Here is a 25,420-nt window from a genome sequence, read left to right as displayed (position 1 = left end):
AATTTATGAACTAGAATCACAAATTAATGAACATCAGTATTGAAAAGCCATTTTGTAATGTGTCTTTGTTGTCCTAACAATCACTGAATGTGGACTATCTTCGTGAAAAAGAAATGAAGTCTTTGGGTCCCCACGAAATGGAAAATTTTAAAGTTGGCTTCAACTTGTTGCTCATTTGATCTATTTTTAGCAAGTCACATCTCAAAATATGGTAACACAGGAAAGGGCAATCCATCCTATAATTCTAAAATAATGTGTAAAAAATTTATAATCTTGATAAGTGATGAAGTTCAATCAACTACTGTCAGTGAAATAAGTATAGCTCGATATTTTATTTTGTCTGTGGATTCCACTTCTGAGCCTTCTCATACAGGCCAGCTAAGTATTGTTTAAAGATCCGTATCTCCAACAGATAGAAAACCTGTGTGGTGATTTATCACATTTGCTAGCTTAAAAAATCATACTGGTAAAGACATTGCAAAGCAAGTGTTTCACTAATTATGTGAAGTTTGCAAAATTGATTTTTCTAAGTGCAGAGACCAATCCTATGACAATGCTGCCATTACGTCACTGCATTATAAAGGCATACAACAGAAAATTCTGGAATGAAATTAATATGCCATTTTCATACCAAGGTGCTGCACATTCACTTAATTTTGTAGGATGTATCACAATAGATTTTTTTTGTCCAAAAGCAATTGATATTTTTTCTAATATTCAGTTACTTTACAAATTTTTTGCCACCTCTACTCACTGCTGAGCTGTTCTTAAAACACATTCAGGCAATGATTGAGCATTAAAATGTCTAATACACATTGGGAAGCACATGCTATAGCAACAAGTACAATTCTAGGTGCCACACAGAATATTGCTGAAGACCAGATACAGAAAGGAAACACCAAAACAGAAGCTAAAATCATCGCTGCCTTAGTCGTCTAGTGCTGCCACAACAGATACCATAAGTGGATGGCTTTAACAAAGAGAAATTTATTTTCTCACAGTCTAGTAGGTTACAAGTCCAAATTCAGGACGTCAGCTCCAGGGGAAGGCTTTCTCTCTCTGTTGATTCTGGAAGAAGGTCCTTGTGCTCCATCTTCCCATGGTCAAGGAGCTTCTCAGGCGCAGGGACCCCGGGTCCAAAGGACATGCTCTGCTCTTGGTAGTATGAGGTCCCCAACTCTCTTTCCTTTCATCTCCTGAGAGATAAAAGGTGGTACAGGCCACACCCTAGGGAAACTCCCTATATCTCGGATCAGGGAGGTGTTAAAATCCCACCCTAATCCTCTCAACATAAAATTACCATCACAAAATGGAGGACAACCTCACATGGCCTATCCAAGTTGATACACACATTTTGGGGGGACATAATTCAATCCATGACATTATACCCTTTGGCCCCCCCCAAATCACATTCTTGAAAATGGAAAACATATTCATCCCATCACAAACCAAAACCAAATCCACTGCCGTCCAGTTGATTCTGACTCATAGCGACCCTATAGGACAGAGTAGAACTTCCCCATAGAGCTTCCAAGGAGCGCCTGGCAGATTCGTACTGCCGACCTTTCAGTTAGCAGCCATAGCACTTAACCACTACGCCACCAGGGTTTCCTCATCCCATCATAGCATAGAAAAAGTCTTAAATCAAGTCCAAGTCCAAAATTCAAAAATCCCTCTTCATCTGTGAAATCTAGGACACAAGTTATCTGCTTCCAAAGGTACAATGGCATAAAAGGCACAGGCTAGACATTTGCATTACAAACTGAAGAAACTTGAGGGAAAGAAGGCGTAACATGCACCAAGCGAGTCAGGAGAGCACATCGCATTAGCCCTCAAAGACATTGCAAACCAAGTGTTTCACTAATTAGGCGAAGCTTGCAAAATTGATTTTTCTAAGTGCAGAGACCAATCCTATGACAATGCTGTGAAATGTCACTGCATTATAAAGGCATGCAACAGAAAATTCTGGAATGTAATGAATACGCCATTTTCATACCAAGGTGCTGCATATTCACTTAATTTTGTAGGATGTATCACAATGGATTTTTGTCAAAAAAATGATTTTTTCTTCTATTCAGATATTTTACAAATTTTTTGCCATCTGTATTCACCGATGACCTCTTCATAGGAAATGATCAGCATTAAAATGTCTTTCTAATACCCACTGGGAAGCACACGCTATAGCAACGAGTGCAATCCTGGAATCACACACTCAGATTCTAGGTGCCACAGAGAATATTGCTGAAGACCAGTCACAAAAAGGAGATCCCAGAACAGAAGCTTAAAACGTCGCCAACAAAATGGAAACACAGCCCATATATTTATGTTTGTTATGTATAATAATATATTGCATCATTTTCATTTGACGAGTCAATTCTCCAAGATTCAGAAGTAAATTTATAGACATGCATGGATCTCTACCAGCTATTAACAAGATATTTACATAAGAGAATATTTTGAAAACACAATAAAACAAATACTGCCAAATACTGATTATCAAGCAGTTTATTGTTGCAGAAGCATTAAAAGAAACAAGTAAATGACAGAAATGCTCCAGAAGTATTGAGTGCCAGGGATCAATTTCACACAACCATCCTCACTGACACACCTGAATCTTGCATGAAATGAAGGGTGAAGATGTATGAAGTTCCTTCTGATATTTTTTTCCTTCTTAATGTGAATATAACTGATGAAGAATTCCTGAAGGTACCCAATAAACCAGCACAGGCTTATCCTGACGAGAAAACCCTGGTGGCACAGTGGGTAAGTGCTACGAATGCTAACCAAGAGGACGGCAGTTCAAATCCACCAGGCGCTCCTTGGAAACTCTATCGGGCAGTTCTACTCTGTCCTATAGGGGCGGGATGAGTCAGAATCGACTCGACGGCAGTGGGTTTGGTTTTCATCCTGATGACTTAAGATAAACCTTTATGGAGAAGTGCTACAATTTCATTCTTACATTAGAATTAAGTTTAGAGATTCAAGACAAATTTTACTCATGTAGGCGAGTAAACCAAAAAACCAAACCTATTGCTGGTGAATTGATTTCAGCACATAGCAACGCTATAGGACAGAGTAGAATTGCCCCCATAGGGTTTCCATGGAGCAGCTAATGTATTCAAACTGCCAAGCTTTTGGTTAGCAGCTGAGTTCTTAACCACTGCACCACCAGTGCTCCAAATATACTCTGGCCCAGTAGTTCAAATGCAACAGCCGCTCCTTGAAAACCCTATGAGGCAGTTCTACTCTGACCTATAGGGTCATTATGCATCAGAATCGACTCCAACCCAACGGGTTTGTTCTGCCTACTGCCTCATCCCTATTTCATTTTCTCAGAGATAAGTTTCTGTGATAGTGTCAGATTCAGGAATGTGATTAAAAATGTCTCTTGTAGGGGTGGGGACAAGATGGCAGAATAGTCAGATGCTTTGTGTAGCCCCTCTTATAACAAAGACCCAGAGAAGTAAATCGATTATATATGACAATCTAGGAGCCCTGAACATCAAAGGTGAAGTTACAGAATTGGACTTAGTGGCAGGGGGAGGGGGATATGGTTCGGAAGCAGTGAGACGTTGAGAGATCTGACCCGGCAGAAACCAGCACTCTGCAGGCTGGATTGAATAGCATGTGCGGTGACACAAGCAGTGACGCTCGGGACATGTTTTTCACATCAGAAGAGACCGAGTGGTAGAAAGTCTACACAAGCCCCCAGAACCAGTGAAAAGCAGTGCTAAGTTGGCAAAAGATAAGTACATGCATTTAAAATGCCACACAAATCAAAAATCATCCCCTTTGGGAAGAACATCTCTCCCATTTACCTGCTTCCTCCCTCTCTGTTTTTAGTCTTAGACCAGCTTTGGCTATTTCTGGGTCCCCTGGGCCAGAAGTAGGAACTATCACATGCCCTGGAGCAGGAACAAACAACAAAAAATAATCTGCCAGCTTCCCTAAGCCAGGAACTCAGGGAAGGCACAGACATAAGGGGTCCAAAGACTCTGAGTGCCTTTCACCCTTGCATAGACCTGTGTGGGCCCATGTCAACAGCGTAGGCCCTCATTAGCACACTACAACAGGGTATATACCTGAAGCCTGTTTTCAACTGTATCAGCTATAAAGTGGAGTGGCAGGTTCGGGATATTTGACAATGTTCTGCCAATTAAACAGGGTCCTCACCTACCCACATCAGTGACCTGAGGGTTGGTGGCTCCACCCACGTCACCTAGCCACCCAATTCAGGAGTCCAAGAATAAGTGGTGAATCCCAGTCCTTACAACCAACAGCATTGGGTGCCCATGGTCTGGCTGCAAAACCCACACACCTATGTGCTCTAGGGAACAGGGACATGCTTTCCTCCCAGACACTCAGGGGCAGTCATTCCCCCCACAGTAGCCAGACACCTGTACCTACACCAATCAACCCTGTCTATGCAGGACTGTAGGTGAGAGCCTACACCACACACTTGGTGACCGACTACGTGGACAACTGAGCTGTATCCATACAAGAAAAGTAAAAGGGCTCCTAGGCTCACATACCTAGTAACAGCTCTGATCACCTGGTGACAGGATGTAAGAGCTTCAAAGGTGCCAATAATCAAACTAGCTCAACCAAGCAGCCTATTTGGGCATATTAAAATAAAACAAGAAACTAGGACACAATACAACAACAACAACAAAACCAAACCCAGTGCCATCAAATAGGTTCCGACTCAGTATGCAAACATAAAATAAATGAATATAATAACTTATTGATGGCTCAGAGACAAGTGTAAACATCAAATAACATAAAGAGGCAGACCATGATGGATTCAGGAAGCTCCCAAAACAACAAATCAAGAAAACTTCCAAATGAAAAAAAATTCCAGGAATTACTGGAGGTAGAATTTAAAAGATTAATAGACCGAGCCCTTCAAGAGATCCAGGAGGAGATCAGGCAAAACGAAGAATAAGCCAAGGAACACACAGATAAAACAATAGAGGAACTTAAGAAAGTTACACAAGAGTATAATGACAAATGTAACAGGCTGCAAGAATCCATAGAAAGACAGCAAGCAAATCCAAAAGAGTAACAATAAAATTTCAGAATTAGACAACCCAATAGAAAATGAGAGGAGCAGAATTGAGGCACTGGAAGTCAGAATTAGTGAGACTGAAGATAAAGCTCTTGATGCCAACTTATTTGAGGAAAAATCAGATAAAGTAATTTTTTTAAATTGAAGAAACTCTAAGAATTATGTGGGACTCTATCAAGAGTGATTGGAACACTAGAATCGGGGCAGGGGGTGGAGGGATAGCAGAAAACACAGTGAGAATTGTTGAAGACTTCTTGGCTAAAAACTTCGCTGATCTTGTGAAAGATAAGAAGATATCTATCCAAGATGCTTACTGAACCCCACACAAGGTAGATGCCAAGATAAAGTCACCAGGACATATAATAATCTTGCTTGCCAAAACCAAATATAAAAAGAGAATTTTAAGAGTAGCTAGGGATAAACAAAAAGTCACCTATAAAGAAGGGTCAGTAAGACTAAGCTCTGACTACTCAGCAGAAACCATGCAGGCAAGAAGGACATATACAAAGCCCTGAAGGAAAAAAAAAAAAAATTGCCTGCCAAGAACTATATATCCAGCAAAACTGTCTCTCAAATGTGACAGTGAAATTAGGACATTTCCAGATAAGCAGAAGTTTAGGGAATTTTTAAAAACCTAACCAATATGACAAGAAATAATAAAGGGAGTTCTCCAGTTAGAAAATCAATAACATCAGCTAACAACCCTAGACTAGAACACGGGACAGAACAACCAGATATCAACCCACGTAGGGACTTCACAAATAAATCAAAGCTAAAACACTGAAAATGTAGAAACAGACACATCGATCTGTAAAAGATGAAAACATTAAGAGAAAAAAGAGGGACTAAATAATGTAGTCATAGATCTTTCATATGGAGAGGAAGTCAAGACGATATAAAGAAATAAAAGATTGGTTTAAATTTAGAAAAACAGGTAAATGTTAAGGTAACCCAAAGGAAACTAACAATCCTACACATTAAAACAAGGAAAACATAAATTTTCGGCAAATACAAAAGCAACAACAAGGAAAAAGATGAAAGACTAAAAAGAAAAACGATTCAGCACAGAAAAAATTAATTAGCAGTAAATACAAAGGCAACAAAAATGAAGAGGATGAAAAGAAAATGCACAAAGAACAACGACTCAACAGAGAAAATTAAGTGGAATAAGGAAAATGTCAACAAGACATTCACAAAAAAGACGAAAATGACAGCACTAAACTCATAACTATGAATAATTATGATAAATGTAAATGGTTTAATTGCACCAATAAGGAGACAGAGAGTAGCAGAATGGATTAAAAAACATGATCCGTCTGTATGCAGACTGCAAGAGACACACCATAGACTCAAAGACATAAACAAACTAAATCTCAAAGAATGGAAATATATATATATATATATCAAGCAGACAACAATAAAAAATAAGAGTGGCAATATTAATCTCTGATAAAACAGGCTTTAAAGTAAAATCCACCACAAAGGAAAAGGAAATACACTATATAATGATTAAAGGGTCAATATACCAGGAAGACAAAATCATAATAAATACTTACATACCCAATGACAGGGCTCCAAAATACATAAAACAAACTCAAACAGCATTGAAAAGAGAAATAGCTCCACAATAATAGTCGAAGACTTCAACATACCACTTCTGATGACAGACAGGATATCCATAAAGAAGCTCAATAAAGACACGGAAGACCTAAATACCACAATCAGCCAACTTGATCTCATAGACTTAAACATAACACTTCACCCAACGGTAGTCAAGTAAACTTTCTTTTCTAACGCTCATGGAGCATTCTTGAGAATAGACCACGTATTAGGCCACAAAGCAAGCATTAACAGAATCCAAGACATCAGAATATTACACAGCATGTTTCCTGACCATACAGCCATAAAAGTCAAAATGCTGTCGTTATCATACATTTTAATTTCTTACATATTTTAAACCCAATAAAGTCTATTCTTATTATGTTATGCAGTCAGTAATCCTCTATTTTTACCCATTTCATTAACTTTCATTCCTTCTTGCATCTTAAGCCTTTCACCCTATTTTCTTTCTGCTTGAAGAATACCTTTGGAATTTTCTTTAATGTGGGCATGCTGATGTTAACTTATCTAGGTTTTGTTTGTCTGAAAACAAAAGTTCTTTGTTCGTTCATGAAGGATGTTTTTCCTCAGCATAGAGTTCTGGGTTGCCATGGATTTTCTCTCTGTAATTTAAATATACCATCTTATTGTCTTACAGTTTTCACTATTTCTGTACAGAAGTCATCGGTCAGTTTCTTTGTTTGTCCTTTAAAGATAATCTTTTAGTAGTGTTCAATTATTTGCTTTTTGTGGGGTTTTTTGTCTTTAGCTTCAGCAGTCCTACTATGAATTTCTTTGTATTTACCCTACATGGGTCTTATAAGGAAACCCTGGTGGCGTAGGGATTAAGCGTTACGGCTGCTAAGCAAAAAAAAGGTCAGCAGTTCGAATCCACCAGGCGCTCCTTGGAAACTCTACGGGGCAGTTCTACTCTGTCCTATAGGGTCGCTTTGAGTCAGAATCAACTTGACAGCAGTGGCTTTGTTCTTTTTTTTTTTTTTTTTTTGGTTTGGGTTTTGTAAGTCTTCTAGAATCCGTGACTTGATATCTTTAATCATTTGAGGAAAATTCTCAGCCATGATCTCAGTTTTTCTGCCTCATTCTTTTTCTTCCTTCTTAAAGTATTTTATGCTAGATATTCTCATTGTATTCTCTGTATCTTATTCCTTTTTATATTATATATATTTTTCCTTTTGTCTATGCCTGTATTTTCTTCCAACATGTCTTCCAGTTCACTAAATCTCTCTTCAGCATTTGTAATCTGCTGTTATATACATACATTAAGATTTTAACTTCAGCTATAGTTTTCAGTTGACTTTCTAAGTTGATCTTTTTCGTAGTTTCTAGTTTTTTGCCAAATTTCTAAGTCTTGCCTTTATTTCTTTGAACATAATAGAGTTATTTCACTGTCTTTGTCTGATAGTTCAAATATCTAGTTTTTCTGTGGATCTCATTCTGTTATTTGTTGTTTCTACAGGTTTCACTCTTTTCTTTCTTTTTTAAAAAAATTGTTGATTATATTAGAGAGGCGAGGCCAAGATGGCAGAGTAGGGAGATGCTGCCAGTGATCCCTCTTACAAAAAAGACCCGAAAAAACAAGTGAAGCGATTATATTTATGACAAGCTAGGAGCCCTGAACATCAAAGGCAAAGTTAGAAAATGGACTCAACGGCAGGGGGAGGGAGAGACTATTTGGAAGTGGAGAGGAGTTACTGGACCTGAATAGCCAGGAACCCTCAGGCACCATTCCCTGGAGCGACTGCAGTGGGGCTGGCAGTAGTGTTCCAGAGGCGCTTCGCTCAGGGAAAGACAGCAAGTTGCACAGACTACTCACACCTCCAGAACAAGAGAAGAACGGCACTCTCAGCAAAAGCTAATTACTTTTGTTTATTTTACCACGCCCCCAACCCCCAAGCTGGTTTCAGTGGCTGTCAACTTCCCTGGGCCTGAGATAGGCCCCGGTACCACTCTGAGCCATTCTTCCGTCCTTGAAGAAGGTATAAGTTCACAACTGAGGGAAAGATAATCTGCTAGCTCAATTAAGCTGAGGAGCTCAGGACACAAGCAGCTCTTGTTCAGGCACAAACGGTCCATGGGCTTTGAATACCTTTCACCCCAGCATGGACCTGTGTGGGCCCATTTCAGGAGAATAGGCCTTTGTTGCCAGACTGCAACTGTTTCAGCTGGACGGTGGAAAGATGGGTGTTTGATGTTTGACACTGCTTTGCCTATTAAACAGGGTCTTCACCTACCCACATCAGGGGCCTAAGGACTGGTGGCTCCACCCACAATACCTAGCCACCTGTGACAGGGCTCCAAGGATAAGTAGTACCTCCCAGAACTTACAACCAAAAGCATTGGGTACCCATCGCCCTTCTGCAGAACCCACCCGTGTGCTCTACAGAACAGGGATGTGCTTTCCTCACAGACACTCAGAGGACAGCTGTCAGACCCCTGCCTTGATCAGAGTCTGACCCCCTACTGCAGCCAGATACTTCCGCCTACACCACTAACCCCTGCCCCTCTAAGACTGTAGGGCAGAGCCTGTACCACACACTTTATGACCAACTACCTGGGCACCTGAGTTGAATGCATACAAGAAAAATAAATGAACTCCTAGGCTCATATGCCTGGTAACAGTGCTAGCCATCTGGTGATAGTACATTAGAGCTTCAAAGGTGAAAATAATCAACCTAACACACTCAAGCAGCTTATCTGGGTATACCAAAACTAAACAAAGGAAGAAGCTAGGATACAAAAAGCAAGCATAAAATAAACTAATACAATAACTTATAGATGGCTCAGAGACAACAGTCAATATCAAATCACATAAAGAGGCAGATGCGGGGACAGGACCAAGATGGCTGACTAGGTAGAAGCTTCCGCTTATCCCTCTTGAAACAAAGACTTGAAAAAACAAGTGAATTAATTACATAAAGGACAATCTACAAACCCTGACCATCAAACACAGAACTAAGGAGTTGACCTGAGTGACAGGGGGGTGAACAGCCACACTGCAGCAACGACCACTTCCGGAGCCAGTGTCCCACAGCACAGCCTTGAGCCCTACCGGTTTCCTGGTGTCAGAGTGGTGGGACTGATTGTGGCTTACTGAGACAGGGAAGCACGGATGTAGGCCTAACCTCAGGACCAACCTCAGAGGGGACCCAGGCAGCACACGCAGGCTCCACACAGACGCGGCTGGCAGGGAAATGAAAAACCACGGGGAAGCAGCAACTGGTTTTGGAGCCTGGAGTGCAGCGCCCCAGAAAGGAAACCTTGGTGCTGGGTGTTGGACTAAGTGTGGAGGAGCTGATTGTGGCTTCCTGAGATGGTGTGAGCATGGACGCAACCCTAACCCTCTGGGACAGTCTCAGCAGGGATACAGCCAGCACACGCAAGCTACACAATGCTCTGGAACCTCAGAAAAAACAGTCCTCACCAAACAACATAAGTAACTTTGTATATTTTGCCAGGCTACTCTCTTCTATATATCTGATTCCACCCCTCATTGCCCCAGCCAGCTTCATTAAGACTGGAATTCCCTGTGCCAGAGAGTGAAGTGCACTGCTCGATTTTTTTTTCTTCTTTCTTTTCTAACCCATTCTCCTGGCCTGAGAAAAGTACCATTTAACAATCAAAGAAAAAATCCTTCCCTGACTTCCCTAAACTGCAATTAACAATACAGAATCAGCTCCATCCAGGCATTAAGAGACCCATCGTCTTTGGCTTTCACCCTACAGGTAACTAGGTGGCTATTATAATGCAAAGGCAATTCTGATAGAGATCTCACCATAATTGTTTTAGCTCAGCAGTGGAAAGGCAAGTTTTGGAGGTCAGATACCTCTGTACCTATTAAACAGAGCCCTCACTGGTCCACACAAGCGAAAAGAAGGCTGAAACTCCACCCACACCACCTAGCCACCTGCTAGAGGGGTCTGAGAATAGTGACATCTACCCAAGTATTGGGTGCCTAAGATACAGCTGCAGAGCTCACCCACCAGAGCACTCTAGAGAATAGAGCCACACCTACCTCACTGACACTTGAAGGAAGGCTGTCAGCATCCTGCCCTCCTCGAAATGTGACCCCCTGCCACTAATAGAAACTGGCACATACAACCATCACCACTACTCCTCTAAGATAATAGGTGAGAGCCTACACCACACACTAGGTGACCAGCTATCAGGACACCTGAGCTGATTCTATTCAAGAATAGTGAATGGGCTCATACACTTATATACCTGGTAACAGCTCAGGCAAGCTGGTAATAGGACGTAAGTGATTCAAAAGCTACAGCAATCACGATACCACAATCTAGTAGCCCATGTGGGTGTATTGTAACAAAACAAAACAACAAGACTCAGTGAGCAAATACAAAAGAAAATATTACAAAATCTTATAGATGGCTCAGAGACAGCAGTCGACATCAAATCACATGAAGAAGCAGACCATGATTGCTTCTACAAACCCCCAAATCAAAGAATCAAAATCATTCCCGGATGTAGATACATTCCTAGAATTGCCAAATGTAGAATAAAAAAAAAATTGTATACAGAATGCTTCAAGACATCAGGAATGACCTCACAAATGAAATAAGGCAATCTACAAAAAAACCAAGGTATACACGGATAAAGCAGTTGAAGAAATCCAAAAGATCATTCAAGAACATAGTGAAAAAATTAATAAGCTGTAAGAATCCATAGAGAGATAGCATTCAGAAATCCAAAAGATTAACAATAAAGTCACAGAATCAGACAACTCAATAGGAAGTCAGAGGAGCAGACTCGAGGAACTGGAATGCAGAGTGGGGGAGCTGGAAGATAAGACAATTGACACAAATATAGTTGAAGAAAAATCAGATAATAGAATTTAAAACTACGAAGAAACCCTAAGAATCATGGGGGACTCTATCAAGAATAATTTGCGTGTGACTGGAGTTCCAGACAGGGAGGGGTAACAGAAAATACAGAGAGAATAGTGGAAGATCTGATGGCAGAAAAATTCCCTGGCATCGTGAAAGATGAAAAGGTATCTACCCAAGATGCTCCTCGAACCTCATACAAGATAGATCCCAAAAGAAAATCACCAAGACATATCATCAAACCTGCCAAAACCAAAGATAAAGAGAAAATTTTAAAAGCACCCAAGGATAAACGAAAAGTTACCTACAAAGGAGAATCAATAAGTTTGCACTACTCGGCAGAAACCATGCAGCCAAGAAGGCAATGGGATGACATATATAGAGCACTCAAAGAGGAAAAACTGTCAGCCAAGAATCATATATCCAGCAAAACTCTAAAACATGAAGGTGAAATTAAGATATTTACAGATAAACGCAAGCTTAGAGAATTTGCAAAAACCAAACCAAAACTGCAAGAATTACTAAAGGAAATTCTTTGGTCAGAAAATCAATAATATCAGATACCAATACAAGGTCACAGAACAAAACATCCTAATATCAACTCAGATAGGGAAATCACAAAAACAAAATAAGATTAATTAAAAAAAAATTACTCAAAACAGGGAATCATTGATGTCATTATGTAAAAGATTACAACAGTCAAAAAAGAGGGACTAAATACAGGAGGCATAGATCTTACATATGCAGAGGAAACCAAGGTGATATGGGGTGAAACAAGTTAGGTTTTTACTTAGTCAAACTGGGGTAAATATTAAGGTAACCACAATGAGGTCTAACAATTCCATACTTCAAAATAAAAACCAAGATAAACATAACGACTCAGCAAAATAAATTCAACTACTATAAAAGGGAGGAACACACATTCTACAAAGAAAACTCAACACAAAAAAGTAAATGGAAAAATGAAATTGTCAAAAACAGGCAACAAAATGACAGCACTAAACTCATACTTACCTATACTTACACTTAATGTAAATGGACTAAATTCACCAATAAAGAGACAGAAAGTTGCAGACTGGATAAAAAAACACGATCAGTCTGTATGCTGCATAAAAGAGACACACCTTAGACTTAGAGACACAAATAAACTAAAACTGAAAGGACGGATAAAAATATATCAAGCAAACAACAATCAAAAAAGAGCAGGAGAGGCAATATTAATTTCCAACAAAACAGACTTTAAAGTTAAATCCACCACAAAGGATAAAGAAGGACACTACGTAATGATTAAAGGGACAATTTACCAGGAAGATACAACCATATTAAATATTTATGCACCCAATGATAGAGCCGCAACATTCATAAAACAAACGTTAACAGAATTAAAAAGTGAGATAGACACCTCCACAATTATGGTAGGAGACTTCAACACAACACTCTCGGTGAAGGGTAGGAAATGCAGTAAGAAGCTCAATAGAGACACAGAAGATCTAATTGTTACAATTAAACAACTTCACTTCATAGACTTATACAGAACACTCCACCCAACAGCTGCAAAGTATAATTTTTTTTTTAGTGCACATGAAACATTCTCTAGAATAGATCACATATTAGGTCATAAAACAAGCCTTTGCAGAATGCAAAACACTGAAATATTACAAAACATCTTCTCTGAACAAAAGACCGTAAAAGTAAAAATCAATAACAGAAAAACCAGGGAAAAGAAATCAAATGCCTGGAAACTGCACAATACCCTGCTCAAAAAAGACTGGGTTATGGAAGACCTTAAGGAGGGAATAAAGAAATTCACAGAATTCAACGAGACTGAAAACGCTTCCTATGAAAACCTTTGGGACACGGTGAAAGCAGTGCTCAGAGGTCAATTTATATCAATAAAGGCACACATATTAAAGAAGAGCCAAAATGAAAGAACCGTTCCTACAACTTGAACAAAGAGAAAGAGAGCAACAAAAGAAACTGTCAGGCACCAGAAGAAAGCAAAAAATAAAAAGTACAGCAAAATTAAATGAATTAGAGAACAGAAAAACAATTGAAAGAGTTAACAAGGCCAAAAACTGCTTCTTTGAAAAAAATTAACAAAATTGATAAAACACTGGCCAGACTGACTAAAGAAATACAGGAAAACAAACCAATAACCCGAATAAGAAATGGGATGGGCCATATCACAACACATGCAACTGAAATTAAAACAATCATATCAAATTACTACAAAAAATTGTACTCTAACAAATTTGAAAACCTAGAAAAAATGGATGAATTCCTAGAAACACACTGCCTACCTAAACTAACACACACTGAAGTAGAACAACTAAATAGACCGATAACAAAAAAAGAGATTGAAAATGTAATCAAAACACTCCCAACAAAAAAAAGCCCTGGACCTGATGGCTTCACTGCAAAGTTCTACCAAACTTTCAGGGAAGACTTACCACTACTACCGAAGGTATTTCAAAGCATGGAAAAGGACGGAATACTACCTAACTCCTTCTCTGAAGCCAGCATAACCCTGATACCAAAACCAGCTAAAGACAACACAAAAAAAGAAAATTACAGACCTATATCCCTCATGAACATAGATGCAAAAATCCTCAACAAAATTCTAGCCAATAGAATTCAACAACGTATCAAAAAAATAATCCACCATTATCAAGTGGGATTTATACCAGGTATGCAAGGTTGGTTCAATATTAGAAAAACAATTAATGTAATCCACCACATAAAAAAAGACAAGAACCAAATAATTTTATCAATTGATACAGAAAAGGCATTTGACAAAGTCCAACACCCACTCATGATAAAAACTCTCACCAAAATAGGAATAGAAGGAAAATTCCTCAACATAATAAAGGGTATTAGTACAAAGCCAATACCCAACATCATCCTAAATGGAGAGAGCCTGAAAGCATTTCCCTTGAGAAGGGGAAACAGACCAGAATCCCCTTTATCACCGCTCTTATTCAACCTTGTGCTAGAGGTCCTAGCCAGAGCAACTGGGCTAGACAAAGAAATAAAGGGCATCCAGATTGGTAAGGAAAAAGTAAAATTATTTCTATTTTCCAACGACATTATCTTATACACAGAAAATCCTAAGGAATCCTCAAGAAAATTATTAAAATAGAAGGGTTCAGCAGAGTTTCAGGTTACAGTATAAACGTACAAAATCAGTTGATTCCTCTATATCAACAAAAAGAACATTGAAGAGGAAATCATCAAATGAATACCATTCAGAGCAGCCCCCAAGAAGATAAAATACTTAGGAATAAACCTCACCAAAAACTAAAACCGCTATACCAAGAAAACTACAAGGTACTACTGCAAAAAAACAAAAGGAACCTACGTAATTGGAAAAACATACCTTGCTCATGGATAGGAAGACAACATTGTAAAATTGTCCATTCTACTAAAAGCCATCTATAGATACAATGCACTTCCGATCCAAATTCCAATGACATTTTTTAAAAAGATGGAGAAACAAATCACCAACTTCATATGGAAGGGAAAAAAGTCGTGGATAAGTAAAGCATTACTAAAAAAGAACAAAGTGAGAGGACTCACTCTGCCTGATATTAGAACCAATTATACCGCCACAGTAGTCAAAACAGCCTGATACTGGTACAACAACAGACACATAGACCAATGGAACAGAATTGAGAATCTAGATATAAATCCATCCACATATGAGCAGCTGATATTTGACAAAGGCCCCGTGTCAGTTAATTGGGGAGAAGATAGTCTTTTTAACAAAAGGTGCTGGCGTACCTGTATATCCATCTGCAAAAAATGAAACAGGACCCATACCACACACCATGCACAAAAACTAACTCCAAATGGATCAAAGACCTAAACATAAAATCTAAAACGATAAAGATCATGGAAGAAAAAATAGGGACAACATTAGGAGACCTAATACATGGCATAAACAGAATACAAAACATTACTAAAAATGACGAAGAGAAACCAGATAACTGGGAGCTTCTAAAAATCAAACACCTATGCTCATCTAAAGACTTCACCAAAAGAGTAAAAAGACCACCTACAGACTGGGAAAAAGTTTTCAGCTAAGACATCTCCGCCCGGTGCCTGATCTCTAAAACCTACATGACTCTGCTAAAACTCAACCACAAAAAGACAAACAACCCAATTAAAAAATGGGCAAAGGATATGAACAGGCACTTCACTAAAGAAGACATTCAGGCAGCTAACAGATACATGAGGAAATGCTCTTGATCATTAGCCATTAGAGAAATGCAAATCAAAACTACAATGAGATTCCATCTCACTCCAACAAGGCTGGTATTAATCCAAAACACAGAAAATAATAAATGTTGGAGAGGCTGTGGAGAGACTGGAACACTTATACACTGCTGGTGGGAATGTAAAATGGTATACAACCACTTTGGAAATCAATTTGGCGCTTCCTTAAAAAGCTAGAAATAGAACTACCATACAACCCAGCAATCCCACTCCTCGGAATATATCCTAGAGAAATAAGAGCCTTTACACAAATAGATATATGCACATCTATGTTTACTGCAGCACTGTTTACAACAGCAAAAAGATGGAACCAACCAAGGTGCCCATCAATGGATGAATGGATAAATAAATTATGGTATATTCACACAATGGAATACTACACATCGATAAAGAACAGTGACGAATCTGTGAAATACTTCATAACATGGAGAAACCTGGAAGGCATTATGCTGAGTGAAATTAGTTGCAAAAGGTCAAATAGTGTATAAGACCACTATTATAAGATCTTGAGAAATAGTTTAAACTGAGAAGAACATATTCCTTTGTTGTTATGAGAGGGGGGAGGGAGGGGGGGTAGGAGAGGGGTATTTACTAAAGAGATAGACAAGAACTACTATGGGTGAATGGAAGGACAACACTCAACACAGTGGAGGTCAGCACAACTGGACTAAACCAAAGCAGTTTCCTAAATAAACTGAACGCTTCAAGGTCAGCAAAGCAGGGGCACATGTTTGGGAACCATGTTTTCAGGGGACATCTAAGTCAACAGGCATAATAAAATCTACTAAGAAAACATTCTGCATCCCACTTTGAAATGTGGCGTCTCGGGTCTTAAATGCTAACAAGCGGCCATCTCAGATGCATCAATGATTCTCAACCCACCTGGATCAAGGGAGAATGCAGAACACCAAGAACATAAGATAATAACGAGCCCAAGAGACAGAAAGGACTACATGAACTAGAGACTACATCATCCTGAGACCAGAAGAACTAGATAGTGCCGGGCCATAACCAATGACTGCCCTGACAGGGAACATAACAGAGATCCCTTGAGGGAGCAGGAGAACAGTGGGATGCAGACCCCAAATTCTCATAAAAAGACCAGACTTAATGGTCTGACTGAGACTGGAAGGACTCTAGTGATCATGGCCCCCACACCTTCCGTTTACCCACTACGGGAACCATCCCCAAAGCCAGTTCATCAGACATGGATTGGACTAGACAATGGGTTGGAGAGGGATGCTGGTGAGGCGTGAGCTACTTGGTTTGGGTGGACACTTGAGACAATGTTGGTATCTCCTGCCTGGAAGGGAGATGGGTGGATAGAGGGGCTTAGAAACTGGCAAAACGGTCACAAAAAGAAAGAGTGGAAGGAGGGAGTGGGCTCTCCCATTGGGGGGAAAGTAATTGGGAATATGTAAGAAGTTGTGTATAAGTTTTCATGTGAGAGACTGGCTTGATTTGTAAACTTTCACGTAAAACACAACAAAAATTATTGAAATAAAAAAAAAGCTGACCCATGATTGCTTCAACAAGCTCTCAGAACAAAGACTCAAAGAATCTTCTGGATGAAGGTGCAATCCTGGAATTACCAGATGCAGAATACAAAAGATTAATATACAGAACTCTTAAAGACATCAGGAAGGAAATGAGGCAAAATGCAGAACAAGCCATGGAACACACAGATAAAGCAGCCGAAGAAATTAAAAAGGTTACTCAAGAATATAATTAAAAATTTAATAGGCTGCAAGAAACCATACAGAGACTGCAATCAGAGATTCAGAAGATAAACAATAAAATTACAGAGATAGAAAACTCAACAGAAAGTAAGAAGAGCACAATTGAAGAACTGGAAGGCAGAATAACTGAGATTGAAGATAAAACACTTGGGACCAATATATTTGAAGAGAAACCAGATAAAAGAAATTAAAAAATGAAGAAATCCAAAGAATCATGTGGGACTTTATCAAGAGAAATAACTATGAGTGATTGGAGTACCAGAACAGGGAGGGCTAACAGAAAATACAGAGGGAACTGTTGAAGATTTGTTGGCAGAAAACTTCCCTGATATCATGAAAGATGCTCATCGAATTCCACATACGGTAGATCTCAAAAGAAAGTGACCAAGACATATAACAATCAAACTTGCCAAAATCAAATATAAAGAGAATTTTAAGAGAGGCTAGGGATAAAAGAAGTCACCAACAAAGGAAAGTAAATAATAATAAACTTGGACTACTCAGCAGAAATCATGGAGGCAAGAAGGCAATGGGATGACTTACATAAAATATTGAAGGAAAAAAATTGCCAGCCAGGAATCAAACCATAACCCTGGCCCTCTGGCCCTCTGGCCTTAGCCCTCTAACTCTAGCCCCTAAGCCCTGAGCCCCAAAGCCCCTAAGACCCTAAGCCCTTAGGTCCTAACCACCAAGACCCTGAACTCTAGCCCTAACCCAAACCGTAACCATATACCCTAAACCCTACAATCTAAACACCTACACCCCAAAACACTACACACAAAAACCATACACAATAAACCCTATACTCTAAGCCCAAAACCCTAAACCCAAACTTCAAGCCCCAAAGCCCAAACCCAAAACCTAACCGTAAGCCCTAAACCCTAACACCTAACCCTAAACCCTAACCACCCTAACCCTAACAACCCTAACCCTAACTACTCTAGCCCTAACCCTCGAACCCTAACCCTCTAATGCTAACCTGAAACCCTAACCCAAAACCCTAACCCTCTAACTCTAACCCTCTAACCCTAACCCTCTAACCCCAACCCCCAAACCCAACCGCAAACACTAAACCTCAAATCCCTAGCCCTAAACCTAAGAATGAGCCTAAGCCTAACCCTAACACAACCCTAAACCCTAAACCATAACACTTAAAACCCTAACACGCGAAACCCTAACACCCTTAGCCCTAACACATTTAACCCTAACATCCTAAATGCCAAAACCCTAAACACTAACACCCTTGACCCCAACCACTAACCCCTAAACCCTAACTTAAAGCCTAAGTCATCTAACCCTCTAACCCTAATACCCTAACTCTAAACCCTAAAACCTACACCCTAACCCCAGCCCCCAGCCCTAACCCTCACTCTAAGCCTTAAACCCTAAACCCTAAGGCCTAAACCCTAGGCTCTAAGCCCTAAGCCCTAAACCCTAAGTCCTAAAACCCTAAACTCTAAGCCCTAAGCCCTAAACCTAACCCTCTAACCCTAAACCCTAAAACCTTACCCCAAACCCATCCTAAACCCCTAAACCTGAACCCCTAAACCCTAGCCCTAACCAGTAACCCTAAATCTCTAAACTATACCCCTAACCCTCTAACCCTAACCCTCTAACCCTAACTACAACACCAACCCCAACCTCTGAACCCCCAAACCCTAACCCCCAACCCTAAGCCTCTGAACCCTAAGCCTAAACCCTCTAACCCTAAACCCTAACCTTCACCCCCTCACACCCTCACCTTCTCACTCCCTCACTCTATAATCTTCTCAACCTCTAACCCCCTCACCCTCTAACCCCTCACCCTGACTCCCTCAATCTCTAACCCCCAAACTCTAAACCCCAACCCTCTAACACCCACCCTCTAACCCCAAACCACAAATCCCAAACAAACCCAACCCCAAGCCTAAACCTAAATCCCTAAAACCTAACCCAAACCCTAATGACTAAACCACAAAACCTTAAACCCCCAAAACCCTAAACCCCAAACTGCAACCCCTAACACCTAACCTGTAACTCCAAACTCTAACCTCAAACCCTAAACCTAACACCTAACCCCAACCCAAAAACCCTAACCAAAAAACCCAACCCTAAACTCTAACCCCCAAACCCCAACCCCTAACCCAAACCCTAAGGACTCTAACTCTAACAACCCTAACCCTAACATCCCTAAGCCCAAACCCTAACCCTTTTTGTTAGCAGCCATAGCACTTAACCACTAGCCACCAGGGTTTCCATGAGCAGTCACAGGAATAGACACATGCACACCCGTGTTCACTGCAACATTATTCACAGTAGCAAAAAGATGGGAACAACCTAAGTGCTCATCCACAGAGGAACGGATAAACAAACTACGGTACATACACACAGTGGAACACTACACGACAATAAAGACCAATGATGAATCTCCGAAACATCTAACACCATGGATGAATCTGGAGCGCATCATACTAAGTCAATCACAAAACGACATATACATTAAGTGACCACTATCATGAAAACATTTACGCACAGAAACAATCTTTGATGTTCACCAGGGAGACGAAGAGCGGGTAGAGAAAAGCCAACTAAACAATAACCAAAAAAACCAAACCCACTGCCGTCGAGTTGATTCCAGCTCATAGAGACCCTATAGGACAGATTAGAACTGCCCCATAGAGTTTCCAAGGAGCGCCTGGTGGATTTGAACTGCAGACCTTTGGTTAGCACCGGTGGCTCTTAACCACTACGCCATCAGGGTTTCCAACCAAACGACACATATGTGGTAACTCTGGTGAAGGAAGAGACGGTACACAAGACTGGGAATCAACCTCAGCCTCACTCTAACCCTAACCCTAAACCACTTGTGCCCGAGCCGAGTAACCCGAGCCCTAACCCCAACCCCCAACCACCTAAAACCTATACCCCTAAACCTGACTCCCAAACCTCTAACCCCCAAACCTGGACCCCTAGCACCAAACCCTAACCCCTAACCCTAATCCTCCAACCCTTCTGCATCTCTGGGCCTCTCGACTCTCCGTCTATTTTCTCCCTCCAAATCGTACTAACACTCAGTGGAATTTTGAAGTTTGAGCTGTGCTTTGCTTCTTGTTGTCTCCACCGGTCCCATCAAGGCACTGCATCATTTCTTTGCTCTGCTTCACTATTCAGTTCCAAAACCATGGCTTAGAATCGCCTGTCACTGAACTTCAGCGATTCGGTGCAAGGCCGCGAGAGGGCGTGCGCACCGCCGGTTCTGTTCTGCCCACCAGGCCCTCTGAGTATGGGAACCTCCTGGACCTAAGCCGGGACCGACCTGGGTACCGCTCCAGTGGCGATAGCAGAAGCTTTTCTTCCCGAGGGACCCAACGCCCCAGGGCGCTCTCTCAATACTCCCATTAATGCTGTTATTATCCTAACCCACTCCTTCTGCGAGACCTAGTGGGTCCTCGACCAGGCCCAGCCTTCACGACCCGCACCCCCCTGCCGTGATCACGTACAGGAACCTGCAGGGCCGCGCCCTCCCCGCCCAAGCTCTGCCGCTCCACACCCTGATGCCCTGCAGGCCTCTACTAGGTCCCCGTCCAGAGGAGAGTTGTCGCCCTGCACGGGGTGGGGGGACACGAGTGAACATCCGGAAACCACCCCCCAAGCATGAAGCGGACTGCCCGTATTGAGACCATGTGAGCAGGGCTGCCCCGCCGACTGGAGCCTGCAGGACATCACTCACGTTTGTCAGCTTCTCACTGCCCTCTGGGCTCGGGGTCCCAGAGCAGCCAATCCCCCCGGGGCGGGGGGAGGGGCAGTCCGTCCGCAGGGGCTGGAAGATCGGGTTGGCGCCCATGGCCGGAGCGCTTAAAACCCTTATAAATCCTTATAAACCCTCATAAACGGCCAGCTCCAGACCTTCAAATGTCAGCCCGAGAGACACCTAATCTCCTCCAACCTAAAAAAAAAAAAAAAAAAAAAAACACGCTGCCGTGGAGTCAATTCTGACTCACAGCGACCCTATAGGACAGAGTAGAACTGCCCCACAGAGTTTCCAAGGAGCGCCTGGTGGATTCAAATGGCCAATCTTTTGGCTAGCAGCCTTAGCACTTAACCACTACGCCACCAGGGTAACCCACTGAACCCACTGCCACCAGGGTAGAGGCTCCAAATCCCGCCAGTTTGAGGAACCCTCAAATCCCCTCAGCACCAGAGATCGCGTCCACAGCGACCGGTACACAGCGCCGCACAAATGTTTAAGTTAACAAACGACCTGGTTGCTCAGGACCCCTTCCTGCTACCCCCACCCCCGCCTCCCAGAGGGGGAGCGGGACCCGGCATCCACACTGTTAACAGACACTGAATCGCTGCTGCTTCCACAAGGAGTAGGATCCCCGCGCTGCTCCACAGATTCCCAGGACCCCTTCCTTTCCAGGTGGGGCCGGGGCCGCGCCGACGCCCCAGCCCCGAGAGTAGACCAGCTGGCGCGGGCGCGGGGTGCCTCAGCCTCCCAGGCACAGCGCCCAAAACAATAAGGGGCAGCATGGCCTTGGGTGGGGGATCGCTCTCTCCCCTGTCCCTGGCACCCTACGGAGTCTGGTGGGGGTGGGAGGACGAATGGGGGCGAGTGCCCCGCCCTCAGTCTGGAATCTCACCCCCCCCCGGGCGAACTCTGGGCCTTGGTTTCCCCCCTGGCACAGGGAGCAGGTGGGGGGCGGGGGGGGCAGGCGCCCATCCCCCAGCTTGGCCCGCAAACCCGCCCCTGGCAGAGGAGGGACCTTGGCGCAGCCCTGGACACAGCCTTTCTCCCCAAGCTCTTCAAGCCCCCAGGCCCGAGGGCACTCCGCAGCTGGATCCCGCGGCTGGACCCCCCCCCCGCAAATCCATTGGGATGTAAATTCGCAGACCAGCTGAGTCTCCCGGGCCAGAGGCTCCCTCTCTCCCTCTCGCAGCCCCTAGAGTGGCTGCGTCCGCCCGGCCCCGCACCGCGTCCGCCCCAGGGGATCACTCGGGACGGGGTACGCCGGAGGGGGCGATGCGAGCTGCTAACCCAACGTCCGGACTCCCCAACCTCTGGAGCCCACGGGATGCTGGGACTGGGACCCGCCCTCCTGGCACCTTCCCTCCACACCTTCGAGGGGCCGGGCTTGTTCAGTCTGGGAGCGGGCCCCTCCACCCAGCTGCCGGAGTTTCCTACCTTTCAGAAACCACGGCACAGAAAGCAGCACGAACACCGTCCGCTCTAAGCCGCGCCATCCGGCCCGGGCCCCTCACCACCCGTCCGGGCGCTTCCGTGAGTAACTGGCTGGAGGGCGAGGAACATGGCTGCTGGCCCCGCCCAGCGGCCCGGGTAGGGGGCGGGCGTGGGGGGGTTGGGCCTCCAGAGGGGAGGGCGGGGTCTAGAAGCAAGGACAACGCCAAGGTGTGCGGAGTGAGGAGACGGGAGACGTCAGGAGAGGGCCCTCTCCCGCGCAGAGTTAAGTATTGGAGGTGCAACGGTTAAGTGCTTGGCTAACTGAAAGGTGGGCCGTTGTAACCCACCAGCTCAGAGGTTGAAAAGATCTGGAGATGGGCTCCCATAAAGATTCTAACCAAACAAAATCCAAACCAGTTGCTATTGAATCAATTCCAACTCATAGTGACCCTATAGGGCAGAGCAGAACTGCCCCACAGGGTTTCTAAGACTGTAAGTCTTTACAGAAGCAGACTGCCATGTCTTTCTGCAAAGAACCAACTGGTGGATTCGAACTGTCCACCCTTTGGTTAGCAGCCGAGCTCTTAACCACGGTGCCACCAGGGCTGCGCCATAAAGACTGCAACCTAGGAAACCTTGTGAGGCAGTTCTAAGCTGTCGTACAGGGTTGATATGAGTCAGAATCTCTTGATGGCACACAACCATGATTGTACTAAGAAAAATTCCTCCAAGCAGCTGTCTACATGACCCCTGAAGCACACATGCATGCACGCTATCAAAGCAGTGCGGCCAAAGACAGGAAATTGGAATAGAGACATTATAGAGTGGACAGTGAAAAGTGATTTCTGAGGGGCATGAAGCTCAAGCAGAGGAGGTAGCATACAACTAAATGCCCTTCTCCTTCTATTGTTCAATGGTCTTCAGAAAGAATGTGTCCCAGGAATTAACTGTAGCCCAGGAGAACTTGAAGACAGCAAATACAGAGGACCGGTCAGGATGCTTCTGCAGTGGTCAGGGTGAGGAGTGATGGTGGTAGTGCAGGTGGGAACGGTGGGCAGGCTTGAGGTGTACTTTGGAGCTTGAGCTGCCAAGAATTGCTGGTGGATCAGACGTATGGGATGAGGGGAATGGAGAATCAAAGGTGACTTCTAGAATTCAGGCTACCATGAGCTCATGGTCACCAGAGCCATTCTCTACCATGTGGAAAACCATGGAGGAACAAGCTTGAGAAAATGAGCAAAAGATTTTTTCTGGACATGTTAGATTTGGATGTCTGAGGTCATCCAAGTGTGGAGAACAGTTCCCAGCTGTGGATACCACTCTGAGGTAGAGTAGTTTTCCAGGTTCTAAGAATTTGGAGATCATCAGCCTATAGCTGATTTGAAAGCCACTGGTGGTGCGATGATTATGCATTTGGCTGCTACCAAAAGATCTGCAGTTTGAATCTACGAGTCGCTCCTTGGAAACCCTGTGGGGAAGCTCTACTCTGTCCTATAGGGTCCCTATGAGTCAGAATCCACTCGATAGCGACTTTGTTTTGTTTTAATACTAAGCTCAGAAAAGTTGTGTGTCAGGGTTGTATTTTTTCACAATACTTATTCAAGCAGTTCGAATCTACCAGCCACTCCTTGGAAGCCCTGTGGGTCAATTCTACTCTGTCCTTTAGGGTCGCTATGAGATAGAATCGACTCAACAGCAGTGAATTTAGTCTTAGATGAGCTCTTTGTCAAAGCTGAGAGTTTTACTTCATACTTTTTAAAACTGCCATGTCTCATGTTACGTGGCTACCCTTACAGGAGCATTTTTGGTGCTAACTTGACTTGTTCTTGGTGAAGGGCTCTGTATTCATTTTCTAGGGCTGCCATAGTAAATTACCAAAAACTCAGTGTCTTTAAAAAAACATATAATCCATACAGTCCAAGAAGCTGTATTATATGAAAAGAAGGGGCATCAGGATTAGAGGAAGACTCATTAACAGCCTAGACATGCAGATGACACAACCTTGCTTACTGAAAATGAAGAAGACTTGAAGCGCTTGCTGATGAGGATCAAAGACTTCAGCCTTCAGTATGGATTACACTTCAACATAAAGAAAACAAAAGTCCTCACAACTGGAACAATAAACAGAGAAAATACTGAAGTTGTCAAGGATTTCATTTTACTTGGATCCACAATCAACACCCATGGAAGCAGCCATCAAGAAATCAAATGACATATTTTATTGGACAAATCTGCTACAAAAGACCTCTTTAAAGTGTTAAAAATTGAAGATGTCACTTTGAGGACTAAGGTGTGCCTGAACCGAGCCATGATATTTTCAATCGCCTCATATGCATGCTAAAGCTGGACAATGAATAAAGAAGACAAAAGAACTGAAACTTGAATTATGTTGTTGGTGAAGAATAATGAATATACCATGGACTGCTAGAAGAATGAACACACCTGTCTTGGAAGAAGTACAGCCAGAATGCTCCTTAGAAAGGTGGGTGGCAAGACTTGGTCTCACGTACTCTGGACATATTATCAGGAGGAATCAGTCCCTGGAAAAAGACATCGTGCTTGGTAAAGTAGAGGGTCAGTGAAAAAGACAAAGATCCTCAATGAGACAGATTGAGACGGTGGCTGCAACAGTGGGCTCAGACATAGCAATGAGAAAGGCCCAGGGCTGGGCACTGTTTCGTTCTGTTGTACACAGGGTCGCTATGTGTTGGAACGG

General features: G+C 42.7%; 1 long non-coding RNA gene across 11 annotated transcripts in view; it reads right to left on the bottom strand.

Annotated features, from left to right (window-relative positions):
* The window catches only part of LOC135230270 (uncharacterized), a 74,265-nt gene extending 51,443 nt beyond the window's left edge, over positions 1-22,822 (bottom strand). For 10 of the 11 annotated variants that reach the window (XR_010320902.1, XR_010320906.1, XR_010320904.1 and 7 more), the window contains exon 1: positions 22,708-22,822. This is a non-coding gene — a long non-coding RNA (uncharacterized LOC135230270). Of the gene's footprint in view, positions 1-21,252; positions 21,444-22,707 lie in introns of those variants that run through there. The other variant, XR_010320905.1, reaches the window with a different exon arrangement.
* Positions 22,823-25,420: the final 2,598 nt, after the last annotated feature.

This window comes from Loxodonta africana, unplaced genomic scaffold (assembly GCF_030014295.1).
Source record: "Loxodonta africana isolate mLoxAfr1 unplaced genomic scaffold, mLoxAfr1.hap2 scaffold_98, whole genome shotgun sequence".
Lineage (NCBI taxonomy): Eukaryota > Metazoa > Chordata > Mammalia > Proboscidea > Elephantidae > Loxodonta > Loxodonta africana.
Note: the sequence above shows the minus strand (reverse complement) of the source record. Positions and strands in the feature narration are given on the sequence as shown.